At 33.6% G+C, this 22496-nt stretch overlaps 1 protein-coding gene, 3 long non-coding RNA genes and 1 pseudogene across 4 annotated transcripts in view; 2 read left to right on the forward strand and 3 right to left on the reverse strand.

The window, feature by feature from the left end:
• Positions 1-6063, reverse strand: part of LOC107981889 — a 1212633-nt gene extending 1206570 nt beyond the window's left edge. The window contains exons 1-2 of the mRNA XM_031924057.2: positions 5769-6063; positions 5492-5682 (exon numbers count right to left, since the gene is read on the reverse strand). The gene's annotated coding sequence lies outside the window, so the exon portion shown is untranslated. The remainder of the gene's footprint in view (positions 1-5491; positions 5683-5768) is intronic.
• A 125-nt stretch (positions 6064-6188) lies between these two features.
• Positions 6189-7334, forward strand: LOC100679011. The gene is made up of 3 exons (XR_512163.4): positions 6189-6422; positions 6503-6865; positions 6965-7334. It is a non-coding gene; the product is annotated as an uncharacterized LOC100679011 (long non-coding RNA).
• LOC103315987 lies at positions 7207-9279 on the reverse strand. The gene is made up of 4 exons (XR_512161.4): positions 8589-9279; positions 8044-8505; positions 7569-7962; positions 7207-7484 (listed from the first exon to the last, which is right to left on the reverse strand). It is a non-coding gene; the product is annotated as an uncharacterized LOC103315987 (long non-coding RNA).
• Positions 9280-9334: 55 nt separating this feature from the next.
• Positions 9335-12598, forward strand: LOC116416295 (annotated as a pseudogene).
• Positions 12599-12607: 9 nt separating this feature from the next.
• Positions 12608-13818, reverse strand: LOC116738639. The gene is made up of 3 exons (XR_004345188.1): positions 13435-13818; positions 13158-13264; positions 12608-13012 (listed from the first exon to the last, which is right to left on the reverse strand). It is a non-coding gene; the product is annotated as an uncharacterized LOC116738639 (long non-coding RNA).
• Between the last annotated feature and the right edge of the window lie 8678 nt (positions 13819-22496).

Raw genomic sequence — 22496 nt, forward strand, 5'->3', positions numbered from 1 at the left:
GTTTTTTGAGTGTGTTAAATACTCTCCAAGAAAAAAACTTAAAATAGCTAATAACAGCAATTAGATCTTACTAGAGTTTAGTAGCTTTTATTAGTATCATTGTGTTTTTAAAAACTCATATACTAAAATATCATATGAATTATAAATACCTATAAATCTAACTTGTTAGAAGTTATTAGATTTTTTGGAGATCACGCATTTATTTATTTTTGTTCCAGAATATATCGAAAATTTAATAAAAGATAAAAAAGCTAATAAAATCTATAAAATATTACTAACCATTATTAGAGTTCAAAATCTACATATTATAAATCGATCATAAAACTTATTAGCTTTTATAAGATTTTTTTTAGTAAATAAATTTCCACCCGGGTATTACCTAATAATCAGCAGACGTTTTGGCACGATAATCAGCTAATAATCGGCTGATTATCATCTAATAATCAGCTAATTGTCAAAAAATTAACTTTTGCAAAAGTAAAAGGTTAGGCGAGTTAGATATATTCTGCAACGAAATTACAGATACAAAAGAACTGAGATCCATCTAACAAAGTCAAGTTTATCATATTTAATCGTAATGAAGCGAGGAGTAACTCTCAAGACCTAGACGTCATCACCGGCCACCCTGTACACCTAGACACTGCTCTTGAATGGCTTTCACACCTAGACACCAAAAACCACGGAGCGCTTCACCTAGACCTCGTCATCGGCCACCCTGTACACCTGGACACCGCGTTCAAATGATTTTTACACCTAGACACCAAAAACCACGAAGCGAACTACCTAGACCTCGTCACCGGCAACCTTGTATACCTAGACACCGCTCTTGAATGATTTTTATACCTATAATATAAACTCTTAATTTAATAAGACGTCGCAGTAATATTTTTTTGTATGTAACCCCGCAATGATATGAGGAATGTGACGATATGTAAAAAAGGTGGAAAAGCAATTCCCTATCATTTTTGATGCGCAGCTAGCTTCACCGTCCTTTCACACTGGAGGCGGCTAACTTCACCGTCCGTTCACACTGGAGAAAAAGATAATGATTTGAGCAAATCATATATAAGATTGGTTATATTATATAAATAACAGCGTTTTTTTGACAACTTCTATTAAAAATCACTGATTAGCACACAAATGTAATAATATATAAAAATTACTTAGAAACAATTATGGAAAGTATCGTTTTTCTTAAAAGTAAAATCTCGGATACCAATATAGAAGTAAATAGTGTCGCGGGCGCCAAAGCTTCGTCTGCTTCTCAAACTCGCCTTCGTGGCGCTACCGCGCCACTTGATCTATCTTTTTTTAGTGGGGATACATGAGTTATAATTAATAATATTAATTAAAGGAAAATAAAAAAAAGCTTATAAGAATTAATATTGAGAATAAAATAAAAAATAAATAATGGTAAGTTAGGATTAATAAATTTGATTTAATCCGAACTGCCAGAATTACCATTGTTTGCTATTATTTATTATTATTTACTATTATCGATCATTACTTATTTCATTTGATTTCATTATTCATTATCTTATACTGCTTACTAATATCTTTGATTGTTTGTTACTTTTTATTATTTCTTGCGATTTAAAAATATATCCTTTAATAATATCTCAAAATCATGCAATTCAAATGCTACTGGAATAAATATTTATATATTAACTTCTAACTTTGTAAGCTGATAGATAACTGTATTACGGAGGGCAACTGAGTCGTTGTTCATCCTAATTTTGTTTTTATTATTCATTATACGCAAATTAGTTGCTTTTGTGATTTGGTATTTTGTGGCCTGAAATCTTGAATTGACTTTGATACCCCCTTAAGTAAAGCGCAAAAATTTTAAATGTTGTAATATAGTAACATTTTGGAGACTTAAGTACTATCCTTAAAAATGAATGCATGTGTACCATATCAAGAGGCGCGTTAGCACCCCGATAGCAAGTATACGTTTTTATAGACTGTGCCGTCGGGGAGCAGCGCGGCCCTATTATACTTTGAATTTGCTATTTAACCTGAATGCGTTTTATTATCTCCAATGATTTCTTGTCTGATATGTCTTAGATGCTTATGTTTGAATAATGTATCTTAAAGATTTGAATGAAAACTTTCTAATGATCTAATATTTTGCTTCAAAATTTTTCTTTTAGCAAAATAATTATGATCAAAAATTAATTTGCGATAATTTCTTAAAATTTTGGTCATGTGCGATTCTCATCTTTTTAAGTACAACAATACAAGATATGTCATGATAATAGGTTACAATAAGGTTATCTTCAGCAATCAGTGCGATATACTATCCGTGAATGTCTCCAGAACATATTAATTATGTGCAACTCTAATAGTAAAAGAGTGAGAGAGGTGTCCGCTAAGCGTCGCTGCCTTTTACGAAACGAATCGCAGTTGCAGAGAGCCGAACGCACGGAGTAAGCATCTATCTACACAAAGAATCTGAGGAAAGAGGGCTAGATTTTTCAAACTAGAAGTTATCTAGTTGTCTTTATCTAGTTTTTCTTGCATCGTTTGCAAACGTGCATCAGTGTTTGTTTGAGAGGACAGAGGCACACGCAGAAGCAGAGTACGTCCGGCCTTGTGTATATCGGTGAACTGGAAACTGGGCACCCGCCAATCGCTTCAGGACATGCAGGACTGCCACAACAGAGAAGAGTGAGATCGACACCGCGATCCACGGAAAATCTATGAGCTCATCTTCAACTTCATGAGCTCTCATAGCTCGAGCTCGAGGACGACCCCGTCCCCTGCCATACCGACCTCCACATCTATGGTTGTTCAACTCGTACTTCAGTCTCCTCAACGGCAACTGTACTCTCTCTCCAAGACCTTATACCCTTGTTTCTTCGGTATCAGTCGACAATGATCGACAAGGTCTTCCTTCTTCTTCCGTTACAGCGGTTTCGGTCAGCCCTCACATATTAGTGCAGTAGGGTTCGCCACAATTGGCGAGCGCCGCAACGTCGACTGCCGGAGCTGCTCCGACGGCCAGCAAATAACACTTGGCGCTCAAGACCATCAAGCCGAAAACGGCGCGTTAGACAACGAGAGCACGAGAACGAGTTTGCGACTGAACGTCTGATCCAGTTCGAAGACAAGGAGGAGGCGATAGACGTCAACGAGGAGCCGACGCGGCCCCCATAGATCGGCAGTGTCGCAAGTCCGACTAACCTCAAGCTTAGCATATCCGCGACACCCGGCCACAAATCTAAGCCTACCTCTGTTGTTTGTCAGCATCATCAAGACCCTCATGCCCCAGATGATGTAGGTTGCTCAATAGCAACAGCAGCAGGTCCTCAAAGACAAGATACGCAAGATAATAAGGCTCTCGAGAAGTCGTAGTAATTCTGAACTTTAATTAAACGCATAAAACGGGTATGAAATCGGTTTGAAAAACACCTTTTACAAGGTAAAATGTTGGCAACTATAAGTTTGGTCTCCACCCTGGCAGAAAATAACCCAACAGTTAATTATGGTTGGCCAACGAACGTGCCGTTAGTAAGCATTTCTACCAGGGCATAAATATATGCTAATGAATGTAGTGAAATCAATTTTATATGTCAAGCATCAAGAATTAAAGTTCAGCAGGTGATATAAGATCAGCTGACTAGTGGTTATTAAATAAAAAGGTTACAATTTTCAAAAATATTATTTTAATGCACATTTTATTTTAATGCACATACAACATTTTTTTATTATAATCTAAAAGGAGCTTTGCCTTATTGTAAAAATCTTTAAATATATCCATAAAAGTTTATAGCTAATAAAAAATCTCAAGCCAAATTTAATAATTTGCAAAAATAATAAGTATTTTTGGAATCATATTGGCTTTACGATACTTTTTTTACCATAAACTTTTGCGGATGGATGAAGTGTTTTATTGAATTTCTCTGTTTTCATTAAAAATAGCGATAAATGTGCATATATGTGTGGGGAATGATCGTTAATGTAATCAATAAGTTATTTTAAGTCAGTACACATCCTAGACTATAAGATGACAGGACGGCAAGTGTGCATTAAAATAATATTTTTGAAAATTGTAACCTTTTGTTTAATAACCACTAGTCAACTGATTTTATCTCACCTGCTGAACTTTAATACTTGATGCTTGACATATATAAAATTGATTTCACTACATTCATTAGCGTATATTTCTGCCCTGGTAGAACTACTTACCAACGGCAGGTTCGTTGGCCAACCATAATCAACTGTTGGGTTATTTTCTGCCAGGGTTAAGACTAAACTTATAGTTGCCAACATTTTACCTTGTAAAAAGTGTTTTTCAAATGGTGTATAGCTAAAAGTTATTGCTAAGTAGATGACGGCAAAATCAACAAGTTTTTTATTCTGTTATTTGTGTTAATAAAATCTATTCTGTATTGATGGACAATATTATATGTAACTTTGGAAATAAATAAGCATATTCTAAATAACACCATACACGTAGATGTAATTTGAAACAAAAATAGATACAGATTGACCTCAAGTTGTCATCAAATTGCACATTGTGTTACTGGGAATCAGATATTTAAGAATGTTTATTCTTTAGGCTCCAAATAATAAAATTATTGTTCTATTTATAATTATTTCAACTTTTAAATGAATATTATTATTATTATCTAACCGAAAAAACTTTTCGAAAAAAACATTGATCCAAAAAAGATCAGTCTATTAAATTGTAAAATATTTGTTGAACATATAGTACATTCATTTCAATACAGGTACTGAAAGTGATTATTTACCTCATGTAACGTTCTTTACCCTAGTGAAGTGAGCAGGAAATGTCACATTAGTTAAAAATCACTTATTCACCGGTACCAAAGTGTAATATACTAAATTTGTGAATTTTAGGTTAGAGTGGTATATACCTTTTAGTCATTAATTAATGGAATATGTACAATAAAACTGAGTGTGTTAAATCTTGCTTAAAAAAATGCAAAACATTCATGATTCGTGATAAAAACCCTTTTTAGGTAATAAAAAATTGAAACGTTAACTCTGATAAAGTAACTATTACACAAAAATAACCCTTAAAAATAAGTTTCTTGTTCTCAAAAAATTGAAAAAAAAGGAACTGTCTCAGTACAGATATCATTGTATATGATACATGATGCAAGGTATATCAAACTTATTATCAAGAAAGTACAAGCAAACAGTGTATACATGATACATAGCGCTATTTACTTTGTCAGTGTATTTTTACAATAACCTCTACAACTATAGAAGTTACTATAATAATCGAAGAGTAGGTGGTTGATATGGTCAACTCACAAGCCCAATACCTTTAAATTATTGGGTTGTCTCGATTTATCTAGATAAATTAATCAAATTCAAATTAATGAATTGCATTAGAAACTATTCAAAATGAGTAATAAAAAACATAAAAAATCGTCATCTAAAATTATCTCATGTAGGAATATAACATTTATACATGAGTTGAAAAACTGCACCTGCCAGAATACATAGTAGCATATACCTTGTACTGTCTACATTAACATGTTTTGATTGTCCATCCAAATAAACTGTAGATGTAACTTGATAGTACCAAATATAAATGAAACTGTTCAATCTACCTCATTTTTTAACATTGAAAAACTTTTTTTTTATATATTTTTGTTTGAGTAAACAGCAATAGAATTTCAAATTTATAATTGCTGAATAAAAAACCTATAAAAAGACAATATAGAAATTTCTACAGTGTTAATTGATAAATGCGTAAATCCAGAAATATAATTTTGAGAAATGCATATTACTTCAATATTTTTTAGAAAATATCCAAGTTACTTTTTATAACATTGAGAAAACTTTTCTAGAACTTATCCAAAATCAAAATAAAAATAAAAATATTTGAAGATTCAATAATATACAATAAGTTTTAAATACTTTTAACTATATTCAACCAATCGATTCACAAAATAATAAATTGAAAAACATTCGGCGGAAAACACACTATTTAAACTAAATTTTGTTTATTTAATGAATCTATTTAATGAAGCTAATTGTTTCTATCTGAATTTGGTGTGTGTGTGTACACACACACACACACACATATATATATATATATATATATATATATATATATATATATATATATATATATATATATATATATATATATATATATATATATATATATATATATATACATATATATATATATGTATGCAAACGTCACAAACGCACACACATACACACGCGGGCGCGCACGCACACGCACACACGCACGCACGCACACACACGTGGGCGCGCGCGTACGTGCAGCGGTGTGTTCAGAAAAATTTCAACATGGCCGGTGGTGGCACTCTCCCTAGATTTCACTAGGTGTCAGCGCCAGTCGTGAAAGGAAGAGTCTATTCATTGAGAGTCCGCGCTAGCCTATCCACGACTGCGTCTGCGTCTGCTGCATGGTCAGCTGTTAAAACGGGGGGCCCGTATTAGTACAGTGAATTTCTTGAATAAACATTAAATAGCTCAATGTGTTTTGTAGGTAAAGAAAAGTGGTCAAAAACATGCAGTGTTTGCGGTATATATTTATCTAGTCATTGTGCAAAATATAAAAAAAGTCAATTACTGCTGTCGATCGCATCAAGTCTGGGATTAGAAAAATAGTCACAAAAACTTGTGTGGCAGTGAACTGTCTTCTCAAAATGTAACTGAAAAAGAAGAGTATAACCCAGCGAATGATGATACTGTCACTGCAGAAGAGGAACTCAAAAAGTTTGAAGAACTATAGTAAAAACTGGACAGGCGGGTACTCTTCAATCAGAAAACGATATTGATGATGATTTGCTGAAAATGGCAAGTGACATTGAAGACAAAATGTTTTCTAAATTTAGAAAAAGAATAAAAGGTGAATAGAAACAAGTCTTAAAGTATTGAGCATTTATTTTGTAAATTGGTATGATAGACATATGAAAACTCATGACTAATGCTATTCTTTATCCAACAGATATAAGAGAGGAAGCAGTCCACTGTTTATTTCATCAAGTCATCAGCCTGAAAGCATACGAAAGTGTGAAGAATGTGGAGGTGATCGACAGTTTGAGTTTCTACTGGCAGTGTACACTTGCAAAAATTCTTGTGCGCCCAAAACCAACTATGTGCAAGAACATGTGTGGAAGCAAGACAACGTAAAGGAAAATTCAATAGGAAAATTCAAAATTCAACACCGAACAGCTCTGACCAATAAAATTATTTTTAAAGAAAAATGATTTATTATTATGTCTTAACAATGATATACATTCATGAATTTGTAAAAAGCATGGTTTAGCACTTATAAAATTTTATTTTAACAATAAATAGCAGTTGTAAAAAAAGTATTTTAATATTTTATAAAATTATGATTCGTCAAATTATAAGAAAAATATGTTTTCTATAAAAATATTCTTTTAGCATTTATAAAAAAAACTCATTTTTTTCACAAGTAGTTGTCATAGCATGTTCAATACAGCTCAAAAGTACCGTACTCTCTGGAAAAAAAATAATAAACATTTATAAACATTTTTTCATTTTTTGAAAAAACACAGTAAACTGATTGTCTGGTGGTAACATACAGTTTGTATTTCTAGTTTGGTTTGTATTTCCGGTTTGTATCCAGAGGATCCTGAAGTTCCCTACTAGCTTTGGCCGCAATTTTATTGTTGATAAATTCTTGCGAATACAGCAAATTGATACTCTTGACATGCGGGAAAAGAATTCCCCAGTCGCGATTCAGGGCATACAGGAGGCGTAATAAGCATAAGCCATCTAAGGAGGCATCTCCTGTCGTCACCACTGGTGTTAAACTCGGAGTCAAGAATGAATTCAATGGACATCGTTGCTGAAGTATCGTTCCTTCAAGCCAGAGGCTATCCTCCTTCCTCTTTGAACCACTTTTCCCTTGCCTTTACGACTGCTGGATTGTGAACCTGGTTCGACTATGCAGATGACTGTTCTTCAGGCACAGGCCTACAATTATCAATGATGGAATATAAGTATGTGTGTTTTAAAAATGTATTAAAAAAATACGCTTGTAAAATCAAAAGTTACTTATAATATATTGTGTGAGTCTGAACCCAAACTGCATCATGGCCAAGTAGAGGTTCACTATCGGCATTAGCCTCTGAATGATCAATGCCTGAACAGCTGAACTGTCTCACAGCTTGATAGACAGTCATGTTGAATGGAAGAACTTCGTCAACAATCAAAAACTGTAGTTTTTGTGCTTTGCTGAACCTTGACTGCTCCTTCGGTAAGCTGTACCAACTGATAAGACAGCAGCTGTATTTCCTCCTGGCTGTTAATGTATTTAGAGTGCAGGTGCTCCATCTTGACCTGAAACTCGGCTATACTGTGTAGTAGCAGCGTCTTGGTATTAATACCTTTATCTTACAGTGGAAGAGTAAACAAGTCAAGATCTGGTAGATTTTCATCTGCATTTATAGCATTTAAAACTGATGTCCAATGATTGATATCAACAATCGGTATTCCAGCTGTTAGTGCAGAAATTATCTAATTTGCAAGTTGAAATTCATTAATTACATAATTAAGAATAACTATAAATAACGACAACAAATAATTAGAAATAAAGAAACCTTGCTTGTAGAAGATGCAGTCGTGGCAGTCAAATGTGTACAATTGTCATCATGGCAATCAATGACTATCCCATCAATGCTGCCCATAATATCTTTCTGTTTCTTCTTATGGTCTACATTCAAGCGTGAAATCACTGACCCGAAGTGAATGTACTGAGCTTCATTGGCCTGAGCGGCTGCTTAGTAATTTGCTTGATAGATTTATCAGAATCATAACATAATAGCCTACTGGTGTAATTATCTGCAGAGAGCACTGCAGTCCAATCCATCTACTCTGATTTGAATCCAAGAATATCACATCTTGTAATTCCTGAATATCTTGCACTTGTTTTCATTCCAAATATTTTGTGTCACAAAAACACAACTTTCACTGTATCCTTCACAACACAATTTGCATACTGCAAGAACTTTTCAAAATGTTATAACCTACAAAGTTATTTATGCTTTATAAAATAGAGAGCAGAAAAAGAAAGCATTGTCGTGTCTCTTCCTCTCTCTCTCTCGCTATCTCACTCCTCTTCCCTTTCACTTTCTCGCACTTACAATAAATTATTTTTACTGTAAAGTTATGTTTATTACGTCTCCGCGGCCGAGCACCACTGACTCTCTAACTAAAACCCATCAACAGCAGACGAAGTATCGGAGCAGAGGTAAACGTGGACTCTCAATGAATAGACTCTTCCTTTCACGACTGGCGCTGGCACCTAGTAAAATCTAGAGAGAGTGCCACCGCCGGCCATGTTGAAATTTTTCTGAACACACCGCTGCGTACGTGTGCCTTGGCCCCAGGGGGCGAGAGGAGGAAACCGAACTGCCATGAGCTCGGAAAGCCGAAAGTGTTTCGACTTTTCCCGGAAAAGATCGCCGTCTCGCTCGGCGGAACGGCTGACATTTAACATGTAACAGAGCCACTCGCGGGAATCGAACATACTAAACAACGCTGTGTGCTGTGTGCTTTCGGAGCTGGCGAGTGGCAGGGATGGCAACCGGAAGTGCAGAAAGTTGCACCGAATGGCTAGCTTCAGACCACGGCGCGTAGAAAATAAATTTCTATAGTCCGTAGCGCGAGAGTCGCTCTTCTGCAGTGCGTTCTGCTAGGCGCATGTAAACAGTTGTGCATAAATCCTCGCAGTGTACGCGTACTTGTTGCTCAAACCCCTTCTCGTGCTGCTAATAGTTGTAATAGTGTAGTGTTGTAAAATGTGCGAACAAAAGCAGGGATTCCAGCAGTTGTGGGTGTACGGGAGATGCTACTGTTTTGCGAATTGCCAAGTTGTAAAATATGTGCTGCAGCAGTCGAGCTCATTGCTTCAGATGTTCTGGACCATTGCTGTACTTATTCTCTTGTACAGAAGCTATTGCACACTTGAACAAAACTGGCGAGTGAACAGTCTGCCTTTCACACAGAGCTCCCAAATCAAGATGTTAGGTTAGGATGCATTTAATATTTGCAACGGTTGAGGTGATGACTGAGAAGATTTTATCGATTATGTTGTGACTGCCAAAGTTTCATTAGACGCTGGTGCAACCTGATGCCATCCCTGGTGTCACAGAGACTTCATGCGAGACCAGAATCCAGAAAAAAAAAAACAACGTTGGATTAGTCATTCATCAGTCAAGCATATGATACATGTATAGCTGGATATTTTTCTACTTTGACATAAATTTTGCTTGTTTAATATGAAATATTTATTGCAGTCATGTATGCGTCTACCCTATCTGACTCTGTTGAAAAAATTTGGTCTGGAAATCCAATTATTATACGCATAAAATAGTTCACCACTGCCTTGAATCGCTCATTAATGAGATGGGGCATGAGTTGTTCAAAATTCTGGTCACTGTGGTACAATGCAGGAATGGTCTCAACAATTCTACTGTTTTCAATATCGATAGTAGTCATTTTAAAGTGACACTTAACATTTGGCTGTAAATTCAGCATCGACAAATGAAAAGAAAGAACAAGTATTGGAACTTATGGTAAATTTAATTGTATTTTTATTACCATTCTATTATTAGTGTTCTTGAAAGTTATAAAAATAATTTAATCGTCACCAGGTTCCAGGAGTTGACATTCCTTACAATGAGATGGGATACTACGTGCTCTCATTAATATTATGCAGTGTTGTGCATGAGATGGGACGTGCTATGGCAGCAGTTAGAGAAGATGTACGCTGATTTTTCTTGACAAATGCTGGTGTCTTCATCAAAGATATCTCACTGGTAAGTTGTAATACACTTTAGATCTTCTTGTTATAAACCAGTAATTGCATACTTGAAAATATATTTCAGTAATCTCCTCTATTAGGACCGTCTGGACTTTTAACAGGAGATGTAGTACATAGAATTCATTACTGTTACGTAAAGAATTCAATAAATTGGAGTGTATTCTGCAAGCAACTCAGGCTACTGTGTAACGGATAAGATGGTGCAGGTATTTTCTTAACTAAGCAAGCTGATCCTTAAAATTAATCGATGCAGATTTTAATAAAGTTTAATTTTTAGGTATTAGATAAATCATTTCTGGCTCCTGACAAAAACAATGGAGTCCATAACTGCTGTGATCAGCACAATGTAGAAAAGGGATATTTATGTTTTGAGCATTTAGAAGGGTTTGTTTGACATTCAGTCTCTCAAAGCTGCCATGCACTTTTGCCTTCCTACTCGACCAATTGTACAAAGCTTCCATAATTTGTGTCAAAACAATGACTTGTATGTTAAGACTTGTGTTGGACAACAAAGGTAACTTTTTATTTTGAAAATTTATAAATTTCTTTATTATTATTTTGACTGATAAATATCTCATTTACAGATTGTACAAATTTTCCAGAGGCCTTCATTTTACTCTGCAAGTATATTGCAGTTTTTTCATCAGGTTTGGCAATCATTAATGTAGTGCCTTGCTTTTACTTTGATGGCCAGCATATTGATTATTGCTGCACTATTGACAGAGACGCCCTTAAGAAGCAAGATACAGCAACAGAGTGCACGCTCAATGATTACTTTGGCCATAACAACCACATTTACATTGCTCCTTGGGTTTAATTTGATAAATATGTACCTGCATAAAATGTAGACTATGTGACTTATTATACAGTTATTGTGATGTATAAGCTAGGGCAACTATATAAAAATGTACAGATATTTATTATACACTGCTGATGAATTTATAAATATAAAAACAGGAAAATAAATATAAGAGGATATACATACACTTAACAAATATTGTGACTCTTAATTACACTTTATTACGTTGATGAAAAAGAATATTAATATGCATAATTAACTTTATGTATAATTTTACCTATGTTTATGTATGTATGCTTTATTTATTTGTTTTTTTTTTGCAAAAATTGAAATGATATAAGTATAGATGTAATGGAATTAAAAAAAATGCTGATTCGAACAACAAAATTATACTTTTATATCGTAGTACACAACACATTCTTGTTCAAATGTACAGTAGATATTGTAGTGTAGAGGATAATTGTTACGGTTAATTGTTATTTTGACCTATACATATGTATACCCATGAATGTGAGTAAAATGACCGTATGTATGATTATTCCTTTAGTGTAAAATGCTTTTTGTATTGTTTACAAGAATGTTTCGTATAATATTCCGTACAATATTATTGTTTATTGAAATAAACATCGACCATTTCTTATAAGATTGAAGAGGCATAAGTTCGCGAACAAAATAGCATATATGAATCTAATGTATATAACTCCAAACAATTAACCTTAAATGCATACCATTCTAGAAAACCGTCTCACTCCCAACCGAATTTCTGGGCTTAACCGGTAATTATCCTTCGTTTAACTTTCACAGTCTCGTGCGCCTAGTTGCCCCGGATAATAAAAATAAAAAGGTAGAAATCCACGTGCTATGCATGTGTCCTCGAGTATTTTACACTCCTTTATAATTAATTTATAATTTTTTCTCATTGTAGTCCGTCCTTATCTTTGTACAGTATGAGCACACACAAATAAAATTCTTTTTACTGTGTTCGACCTAAATTCTTTTTTCCTGCAGGGATTATTAGGAAGCATTAGCTTTTACATGAATTATACAATCGTATGATTTGGTGATATTAACAAATAATTTTGAGTATTTCATTGTGACTGCTTTTTTCAACTTCAATAGGGTTTTAAAATCTGCCAGACTAGCTAATATATTGGAGCATATTTTAAAGATTAAAAAATCAAAATATTTGTACAATTTATTATGGAATATGTTTCGAAGATGTTATTTTAAAAATGTGACTTATTCGCCATTGCATGCAACTGACAGAGGTTTTTATTAAATAATACACTTTGTTTTTTATTATGAATACAATTTATTATTACACATAATAAACATAAATCCACTGTATACTCAATGCTTGTAATAGCGTTGACGGTTTCTTTTTACTTCCCGTGCAGCATCTAAAAAATAAATTTCATTATAATTAACATCTTAATGTTCGTATCCTGTTGGAAATGGACGATTGAAGTCGATTAGATCACTTATCGACTTGAATAGTAATTCTTAGCGCACGAGATAAATCAATATTATTATTTATGAACCTACCCTATCTAAAACGATTCCTCCTTATTTGCGGAAATAATCTCCATAAGAATTTTCACTTGCGGATTTCCCGTCCATTCACCAAGAAAAGAAAATCGCTGATCTCCCGGCTGAAAATAATCATATGAGCCATCATATAAGCGATCATATGAGCCATCATATGAGCAATCATATGAGCGATCATATGAGATTTTCTTCCGGATTCTCATATGAGCTCTCATATGAGCTCTCATATGATATATCGCGATTTTTCATAAACATAAATAACCACATTACTTACTTTACCGCGCATTCTGACTTTTATTAGATTCTTTTTTATTACCACAGCTTTGTAAGATACTTCTAGAATTTAATTATAAATAAATATTATATTGAAAAAAACTTAGTCTCGAGGAGAGTTGAACCCGGAACCTTAAGATTACGAAGCAAGCATCCTAACCGCTCAGCCATCATCATCTTTGATATCTTTAGATTCTAATCGTCATTATAATTTACATATCCTTGCGTGTTTTATTTATTATTACTCGAATAAAATTTTGTTTATTTCATTATAAAATAAACTAATTGTAATTATAATAGAGTATAATAATAAGAAAAACATACAAGGACGTGTAAATCATAATGATGATTAGAATCTAAAGATATCAAAGATGATGATGGCTGAGCGGTTAGGATGCTTGCTTCGTAATCTTAAGGTTCCGGGTTCAACTCTCCTCGAGTCTAAGTTTTTTTTAATAGTGAATTCTAATCGATTTTAATCGATTTCTATTCACTTTTTCCAGCGGGATATGTCAAGTATGCGCATAATTGTGCTTCCTATAATACCTCTTTCTTCTTGACGAATGCGTTCCTTTTCAGTTTCATGAAGTCTTCTTGCTGCTTCATTGTTCAGCCATTGCTCATGCCTTTTGACAGCATAATATTGTCTGCGCCTGACCCACTTTCCACCTCGTTCTGCAATAAATATTAAATAAATACATATTAATCAAAGACTCTAATGCTCGACGTTATCTTTTTAAAAGTATAAAGGATTGAAATAATCACTACGAGCGAGTGTAATCTTTACAGAGTTTAATAGCCAACGTTTCGAAGGATTCATCCTTCCTCATCAGGGCATCTAAAAAAACATTATTTTGCACTAGTCACAATTTCAAAGAAAAACGCACATGTCATACCTATAAAAAAGCACAGAGAAACTTTGTTGTCACATATGAGTCACAAGTATACGTGTCCAAAAGAGTTACTAAAAATTTAAATAGTCAAGTGTTATAAAGATGAAAGTTGACTGTCATTCATTCTATTGATAGTGTTGTCATGACAGTGTATGTGTAGCATTTCTGAAAATTTTAATGTGTCATCTTTCTAACACTTGTCTATTTAAATTTTTAGTAACTCTTTTGGACACGTATACTTGTGACTCATATGTGACAACAAAGTTTCTCTGTGCTTTTTTATAGGTATGACATGTTGATTGTTACACGTTTAAGTTCCGTCGCTGTGCGTTTTTCTTTGAAATTGTGACTACTGCCAAATAATATTTTTGTAGATGCCCTGATGAGGAAGGATGAATCCTTCGAAACGTTGGCTATTAAACTCTGTAAAAATTACACTCGCTCGTAGTGATTATTTCAATCATTTAGAATTAAATAAATACATTTATTTCTTGACAATTTTTTTATCAATTCTGTGGCTGGCCGGCAAAATGACATAAGTCCGCTTTTCGGTTTCAATGTTCAGACTTATATTTAAGATTGGAGCAAACGAGGTGGGGCACGTTACGTTACAGGTCAATTCATACATTCAATGCATATTTCCAACCGTCGCTATAACCAGATTATGTTTTTTGCTTTGTGGGGTGTCGCAAAAGTATTGAGATTATGGCGTTGCTCCGACAATTTTCATAGACTTCCGCGAAACGCGTATTGCAAGACTTATTGCGAGGCGATCGGCACGCAATATAGAATGTCTTGAAACGGGTTAAAAGGTAATATTTTGTTGTAAATAAACTAAACCACGTCCTAGAGTAGCCACCTGCCTGTAAAAAACTCATTTTAAAATTGACTATTTTTATGTCGGGTACAGAATCTGAGAACCGCACTTATGAACTTATTTCTTGGGTATACAACTAATTAAATAATGAAAGGAGTTTAATATTTAATCATATCTTGACATCCAGCACGCTTATCAGGAAGATTGCCTGCTTGTTTTTTACCTACTGAAATAATAAATGAAAATTAATTATAACAAAAATATATTTATACACGTTACTTTAAATAACAAAATAAGATAAATCATATTTACATTCAGCCTTCTCCTCTTCACCTTTGCCTTCAGGTTTTTCTGCAAACTTCTCTGAAATATCAGTATTAATTATTAACAAATCCTTGAATAACATTAACGTTATTATACTAGATAATTGCAACTATGTCGTGGTTTATTATAATTTTGTTATTAGTATTTATTATACGCAAATTAGTTTCTTTTATCGTTTGCTATTTGTGGAGTAAAATCGATTTGAATCGACTTTCGGACCCCCATAATAACTGTAATATAATACCTTTCAATTTTTCGATGGTTTCCATGGCCTCAGCTAACTTCTTTTCCAACTCTTCCACTTTCTTCTTACTGTCATCTGGGCCTCCCATTTTCTACGAAACAAATTAAAAGATTAACCTTTTAGAAATACTATTTTAATGAATTTTTTGTTTTATAAAGCGCGCTTAAGGGGGTCTCAAAGTCAATTCAAATCTAGATTTCGCGACACAAAATAGCAGACGACAAAAGTAACTAATTTGCTTATAACAAACAATAAAAGCAAAATTATGAAAAACTAGGACATCAGTGCCCTCCGCTATGTAATTATCTACCATTTTACTAAGTTTGAAACTTATAAATAAATATCTCGCCGAATGGCATTAGAATAATGTCTCAAAATCATATAATTCGAATGCCATTCGGCGAGATATTTATTTATAAGTGTCAAACTTTCTAAAATTTGTTTCATAATTTTGCTTTTATTTTTTGTTATAAGCAAATTAGTTACTTTTGCCGTCTGCTATTTCGTGGCGCGAAATCTAGATTTGAATTGACTTAATTGACCCCCTTAATTATGTCAGGGATAAGAAACCTTCGCTTGCTCTCAAATATAATGAATCCTAATCCATATTAGAGACTTCAACTTTTTTTTTCAACTAATATCCGTCTATTATCTTCAAAACATTTTGTATTATTGCGCAATTCTGGCTTCAATGTCGTTTTATGTTGAGTAAATCTTTGTATTTTTGTAGTAATAAAATATTTGTCATATAGACTTCTAGTATGACTAGATGTTGAATAATTGCATTATAAAATTTACATTTCGCATGTAACTATTTAATTTTTAAAATTATAATTTATCAAATGGTTCACGTATATCGCTGCTTATCACGCATCAATGGTATTCATTGTGCAAACTACCATCGCTATTCGTTCATACACTCGCTCATACGTATCGCAATACGCTCATACATTTTTATTTGGTACATCAGCTCATTATTTATATATAGACGCATGATTCTAATCGTACTATTATGTGTAACATTATATGAGGGCATCATATTATAATAAAAGAATGACCGTATCTTAAAAAGTAGTGTCAAAGTTGCAAGTTCGCGCTAGAGTCTCGCTACTTTTTACAATAATAAACATGTATTTAACCATATAATACCTTTAGATTATCCTTCTATTAGCCTGGTAAAAATGTTTTTAATTTAATTTCTATATGATATGTGCTATGTACAAACCTGTTCATTTTTAAGATAATAATTATGATTGTGTGCCAATTTTGGATTACAAGGTTGCCAATAAAAGGTTAATACATTTTAACCAGGTTATAACTTGAATAAGAAGCTAGTTGCAACATAGTTTGCGCATAACTTTTAATTAAATGCATAAAATAAAGTTATTCTTATATAATTTAGTTATAGCCTACAGAATAAAGAAATTACTGTAAAATCTTTGGCACACCGCTTTCTTCAGTCTTTATGTATTACTTCAATATGTAGAATTTGTTTTTACCCGTATTTACCAACTTTTCGTTGCATGAATAAAATGATCTCTAATCAAGTTAAGTATCTAATTTCTACGTATACAATAATATTAAACTTTCTTACAAGAGATCAATGAATTTTTCAATGCATTAACTTGATATTTATACATTCAATATTTTTTATCATTCTCAATCTTCATTTTTTTTTCTAAATAATTTTGACAGTTTAATTATCGAATTATAAAGGTTTTAAAAAATTGATCTTTTTGGTGTATAACCAACGAACGACAAAGGATAATCTAATAATTTGTCCGCGATAAAAAGATAAGTCATAATTTCATTTTTTTTAGATGTATTATTCATTGATTTACTTTTATCAACTAGTTCGATAAGATTATCACAAAAAAATGAAATCCCTACATTTCAAAATTTTTATAAAACAGAAATGCGTCGACAGAATGACAAACGGGATTTTCCCCGTTATGTTACAAACAAAGAAAATGAGACTTCGTGGATTAAAATCCACTGAGTATAGAAGCTGAGATACATGCGTATATGAACGAACACACACACATACATCACAAATGACAAGTTTCACAAACAATATTTTTTGGCTAAAAATATTACAAAGTCGTTTCCTTAGGAAGAAAAACACGATGTTTTCTATTTAAGGTAATACCGTCACTGCGTCCCTACTCCAAATTAGGGCGCTTTCTATTTATTGTTTTTTTTACGGTATTTACTGTACTAAAGAAGCTGCATAAATTAATGTACACCAAATAATGATTGTGCATTGGTATTCAATGATTCGTATTCGTTACAATTACTCATAACAACGTCCATGACTTATTTTGTTTTGGTTTAATGTGATTTTTTTCAATTAATTCTTACCAATACTTATATCTACCTAACCATAGTATTCGAATATTTCAGATTCGATATAATTAATTCCATTGATATTTCAACGTTATTTAATTATCGATCGACGGTACTACCTTAACGCGTGTTCCCTATTATAATAATATGAACTAAATTAAATGGCCTAGACAAGGCATGCAACATTAAATTGTGCTTGTACTTGTGAGCAATTCTATTTATACGCTACAACCTTTAAGTAATAGTGTGCATGTACCATTGTCTAGACAAAAATCCGCCAAAATATACACAATTTTTCATTTTTAATCACATAAAACAAATGTTATTAATCACGAAAGATGTGCGGCGTTGATCTGATATAGTATGTTGCATGTACATGTATTCTGTGTCAAAATTACTTTAATACTTCTATTAAGTCCAATTTTTACAAATTCATGCCTTGCAAAACTTATTAATATATATATATATATATATACAGGGTGTTTCATTTTAATCCGACCACGACAAAAAACCATGGAAAACTAATTTTAACGAAAAATGACCTTAACAAAAGTTGAAGGGGGTAAAGGGGGCCATCGAATGACACAAACACCTATGACCTTGAACTCGATATTCAAGGTCATTTGAGGGTAATTGTGATTTTTTTAAATAGGAACCTCTATTTTAGACCTTGGAATCGGATAGAGCGGAAAAAATTACGTCGCAAAGGATATTTTAAGTTTGCTTTGGTGACCTTGAGAAGGACAATTCAAGGTCAAATAAGAAGTATCAGCCTAAGATTGTTTTCCTTTCAATTTTTTCGTAGAATTATCATTTTGTTATTGTAATAAACATTAAGAGAATAATTGACTTAAAATGTGATTATGCAAAAATGCAATATCAAATGTTATGTGAAGTCCATATTTATATCCTAACTTTAGCGTTACCCAGGAACAACGACGTGGACGTAATAGGATTGTGTTCCCTTTGGGGTGCTTGATTAGAGTGAGTCCCCTTGCCTCTCACTTTTCGGGGTGCTTGATTAGAGTGAGTCCCCTTGCCTCTCACTTTTCGGGGTGGTTGATTAGAGTGAGTCCCCTTGCCTCTCTCTTTTCGGGGTGCTTGATTAGAGTGAGTCCCCTTGCCTCTCACTTTTCGGAGTGGTTGATTAGAGTTAGTCCCCTTGCCTCTCACTTTTCGGGGTGCTTAATTAGAGTGAGTCCCCTTGCCTCTCACTTTTGCTCAAAATTCAACTCAAAGACACCACCATTTTGTTGGATACACAATTCAATTCGCTGCTGAAAATGTTCTACTGTTCTGAGTAATACAGCTCTTGGGATGTTTTCACAAGCGGTTTGAATTCTGTGGATCATATCTTCCCTTGTTGTAGTTTCATGTTCATAAACAACATCTTTCAAATACCCCCACAAATAGAAATCGGGTGATGTCATATCTGGAGATCTCAGTGGCCATCGAACACCAAAAACTCCACGTCCAGTGCGTCCAATCCACCTGTCACGGTAATTTTGATTAAGATATTGTCTAACTATTCGAGCATAGTGCGCAGGATCTCCATCTAATTGAATCCACATTCTTGCTCTTGTGTATAAATCTACTTCTTCAAGAAGTACTGGAAGACGTTCTCTCAGGAACTGTAAAAAATTATGGCCATTTACATTTTCATCGAAAAAGTATGGGCCTACAAGGTATCCGTTAACAATTCCACACCAAACATCAAGACTCCAACGATTTTGGTTATCTATCTGCCTGTACCAATGCGGATTAACATTCGACCAATAATGACAGTTGTGTCGGTTAAGCTCTCCATTGCTTTTGAATTTTGCTTCATCAGAAAACATTACGTATTGAAAAAAGTGACGATCATTAGCAATCATTTGTCGTGCCCATTGGCAAAACTGTAGCCTTAACCTCATATCAGCAGGTGTGAGATCCTGAGTTAAATTAATATGATATGGATGATAACGTTGACTTCTCAGTATTCTCCAAGCAGTAGCCATAGGTATACCACTTTGCCTTTGAATTTCACGGGTACTAACGTGGGGATTCAAATGAACCATTGCTAAAACGACCATTACACGAAGATCATCTTCGTTGTAATTACGACTTTCTCTAACCCGTGCTAGTTGCCCTTGTTGAGCTCTACGGTAAATCTCACGAATGGTTGTATGACTTGGATGTCTTCTATCGGGATATCGAATTCGATACAAGGCTGCAGCTTGTCGATAATTACGTCTAGATTCACCAAGAATCAATAAAATATCAACCCTTTCAGCGGCTGAATAATCAGCCATTGTTATAATTATAACAAGTTCAATAAAAAATTTTGTTTTTACCAAACTGAACAAATTAGATAGCTTTCGATGAGTAATAAATTTTAATAGAAAAAATAAAGGTCAATGAATGAAAAAGAGAAAATGTTAAACAAATGATATTTGATTAGTTTGGCTAATCAATAACTATTCAATAACTAGTAAACTATTAAATACTAAGTGTAAGTAACAATGAGTAGAGGATAAATTCATATGAAAAAAGATCTCTTATTAGAAAAATTGTCTATTTCAACAATGAGTCGCGGGAAAATTCAACATGAAAAATCATCTTTACAAAATAAATTATTTATTTCAACAATAAGTTCAGGCAAAATTCGACGAGGAAAATTAGTAGCCAATTGTGTCCACGTCGTTCCTGAGTAACGCTAAAGATAGGATAAAAATTCGCTTACGAAAACATCCCAAGAACTGAATAGAATCCAAAAAAATGGTGGTGTCTTTGGGCACCTACATTCAAATCTGTACATAATAAAAGTGAGAGGCAAGGGGACTCACTCTAATCAAGCACCCCAAAGGGAACACAATCCTATTACGTCCACGTCGTTGTTCCTGGGTAACGCTAAAGTTAGGATATAAATATGGACTTCACATAACATTTGATATTGCATTTTTGCACTTTTGACCTTACAAAATGACTTTGAAGTAAGCAAAGCATAATCACATTTTAAGTCAATTATTCTCTTAATGTTTATTACAATAACAAAATGATAATTCTACGAAAAAATTGAAAGGAAAACAATCTTAGGCTGATACTTCTTATTTGACCTTGAATTGACCTTCTCAAGGTCACTAAGGCAAACTTGAAATGTCATTTCCGACGTAATTTTTTCCGCTGCTCCGTATTCCGAGGTCAAAAATAGAGGTTACTATTTTAAAAAATCACAATTACCCTCAAATGACCTTGAATATCGAGTTCAAGGTCATATGTGTTTGTGTCATTCGATGGCCCCCTTTACCCCCTTCAACTTTTGTTAAGGTCATTTTTCGTTAAAATTAGTTTTTCCATGGTTTTTTGTCGTGGTCGGATTAAAATGAAACACCCTGTGTATATATATATATATATATATATATATATATATATATATATATATATACATATATACATACATACATACATACATACATACATACATACATACATACATACATACATTATACATACATTATACATACATACATACATACATACATACATACATTATACATACATACATACATACATACATACATATATAATTACTTTTTATTGATTTAGCGGAGAAGCGCCCAGTATGGGATATTGCCCAGAATGGAATGGCATAAGTTCCTAGCTTCTGTGATGAGTTTGCGGCACTTGCACCCGGTAGATTAGTAGGTTTGAGCGTTTCGAAAATCATACTACAAGTCCGTGTTGCCGTGCTGCTGAGCGAAAGGTAAAAAAGTTTATCGGAATTCCCACACAGCATGAAAGGTTCCAATTGAAAGTTTCAAGAAAGATTACCCTAAAAGCTTCCTGTAAGCTTCATGAAGGTGAATTGAAACTTTCTCTAATATTACTTTGAAATATTCCAGTAAAGCTTTCTGCAAGATTATTGAAAGCTAATACTGGAAGATCTTATTTTTCATTTATTGAAACATGACATGTTATCTTCTAACAAGCTTCTATTAAGCTTCCATGAAAGATTCGAAGCAACATTACATAAACATTTCATTTAAGGTTACTATAAGCAATCATAAATGCTTTTTAAAATATATGTAGGATTTTTCCGGGAAGATTACCTGCAAGACTTTGGTAAGCTTCTTGGCAGATTTAAAAGATGTTCAAATTTAAACTCAAATGGGAATATTTCAAAAGCTTTCCGAAATCTTCCATGAAGATTCAATGCAATATGGTGAGAATCTGCCATGAAAGATTCCTGTAAAAAGGCTTGCAAGCTATCAGACAGATATGTAGGATTGCTCCGGGAAGCTTACCTGCAAGACTTTAGTAAGCTTCTTGGCAGCTTAAAAAACTGTTCAAATTTAAACCCAAATGGGAATATTTCAAAAGCTTTCCGCAATCTTCCATGAAAGGTTCAATGCAATATGGTGAGAATCTGCCATGAAAGATTCCTGTAAGAAGGCTTGCAA

Source organism: Nasonia vitripennis (assembly GCF_009193385.2).
Source record: "Nasonia vitripennis strain AsymCx chromosome 2 unlocalized genomic scaffold, Nvit_psr_1.1 chr2_random0004, whole genome shotgun sequence".
Taxonomy (NCBI): domain Eukaryota; kingdom Metazoa; phylum Arthropoda; class Insecta; order Hymenoptera; family Pteromalidae; genus Nasonia; species Nasonia vitripennis.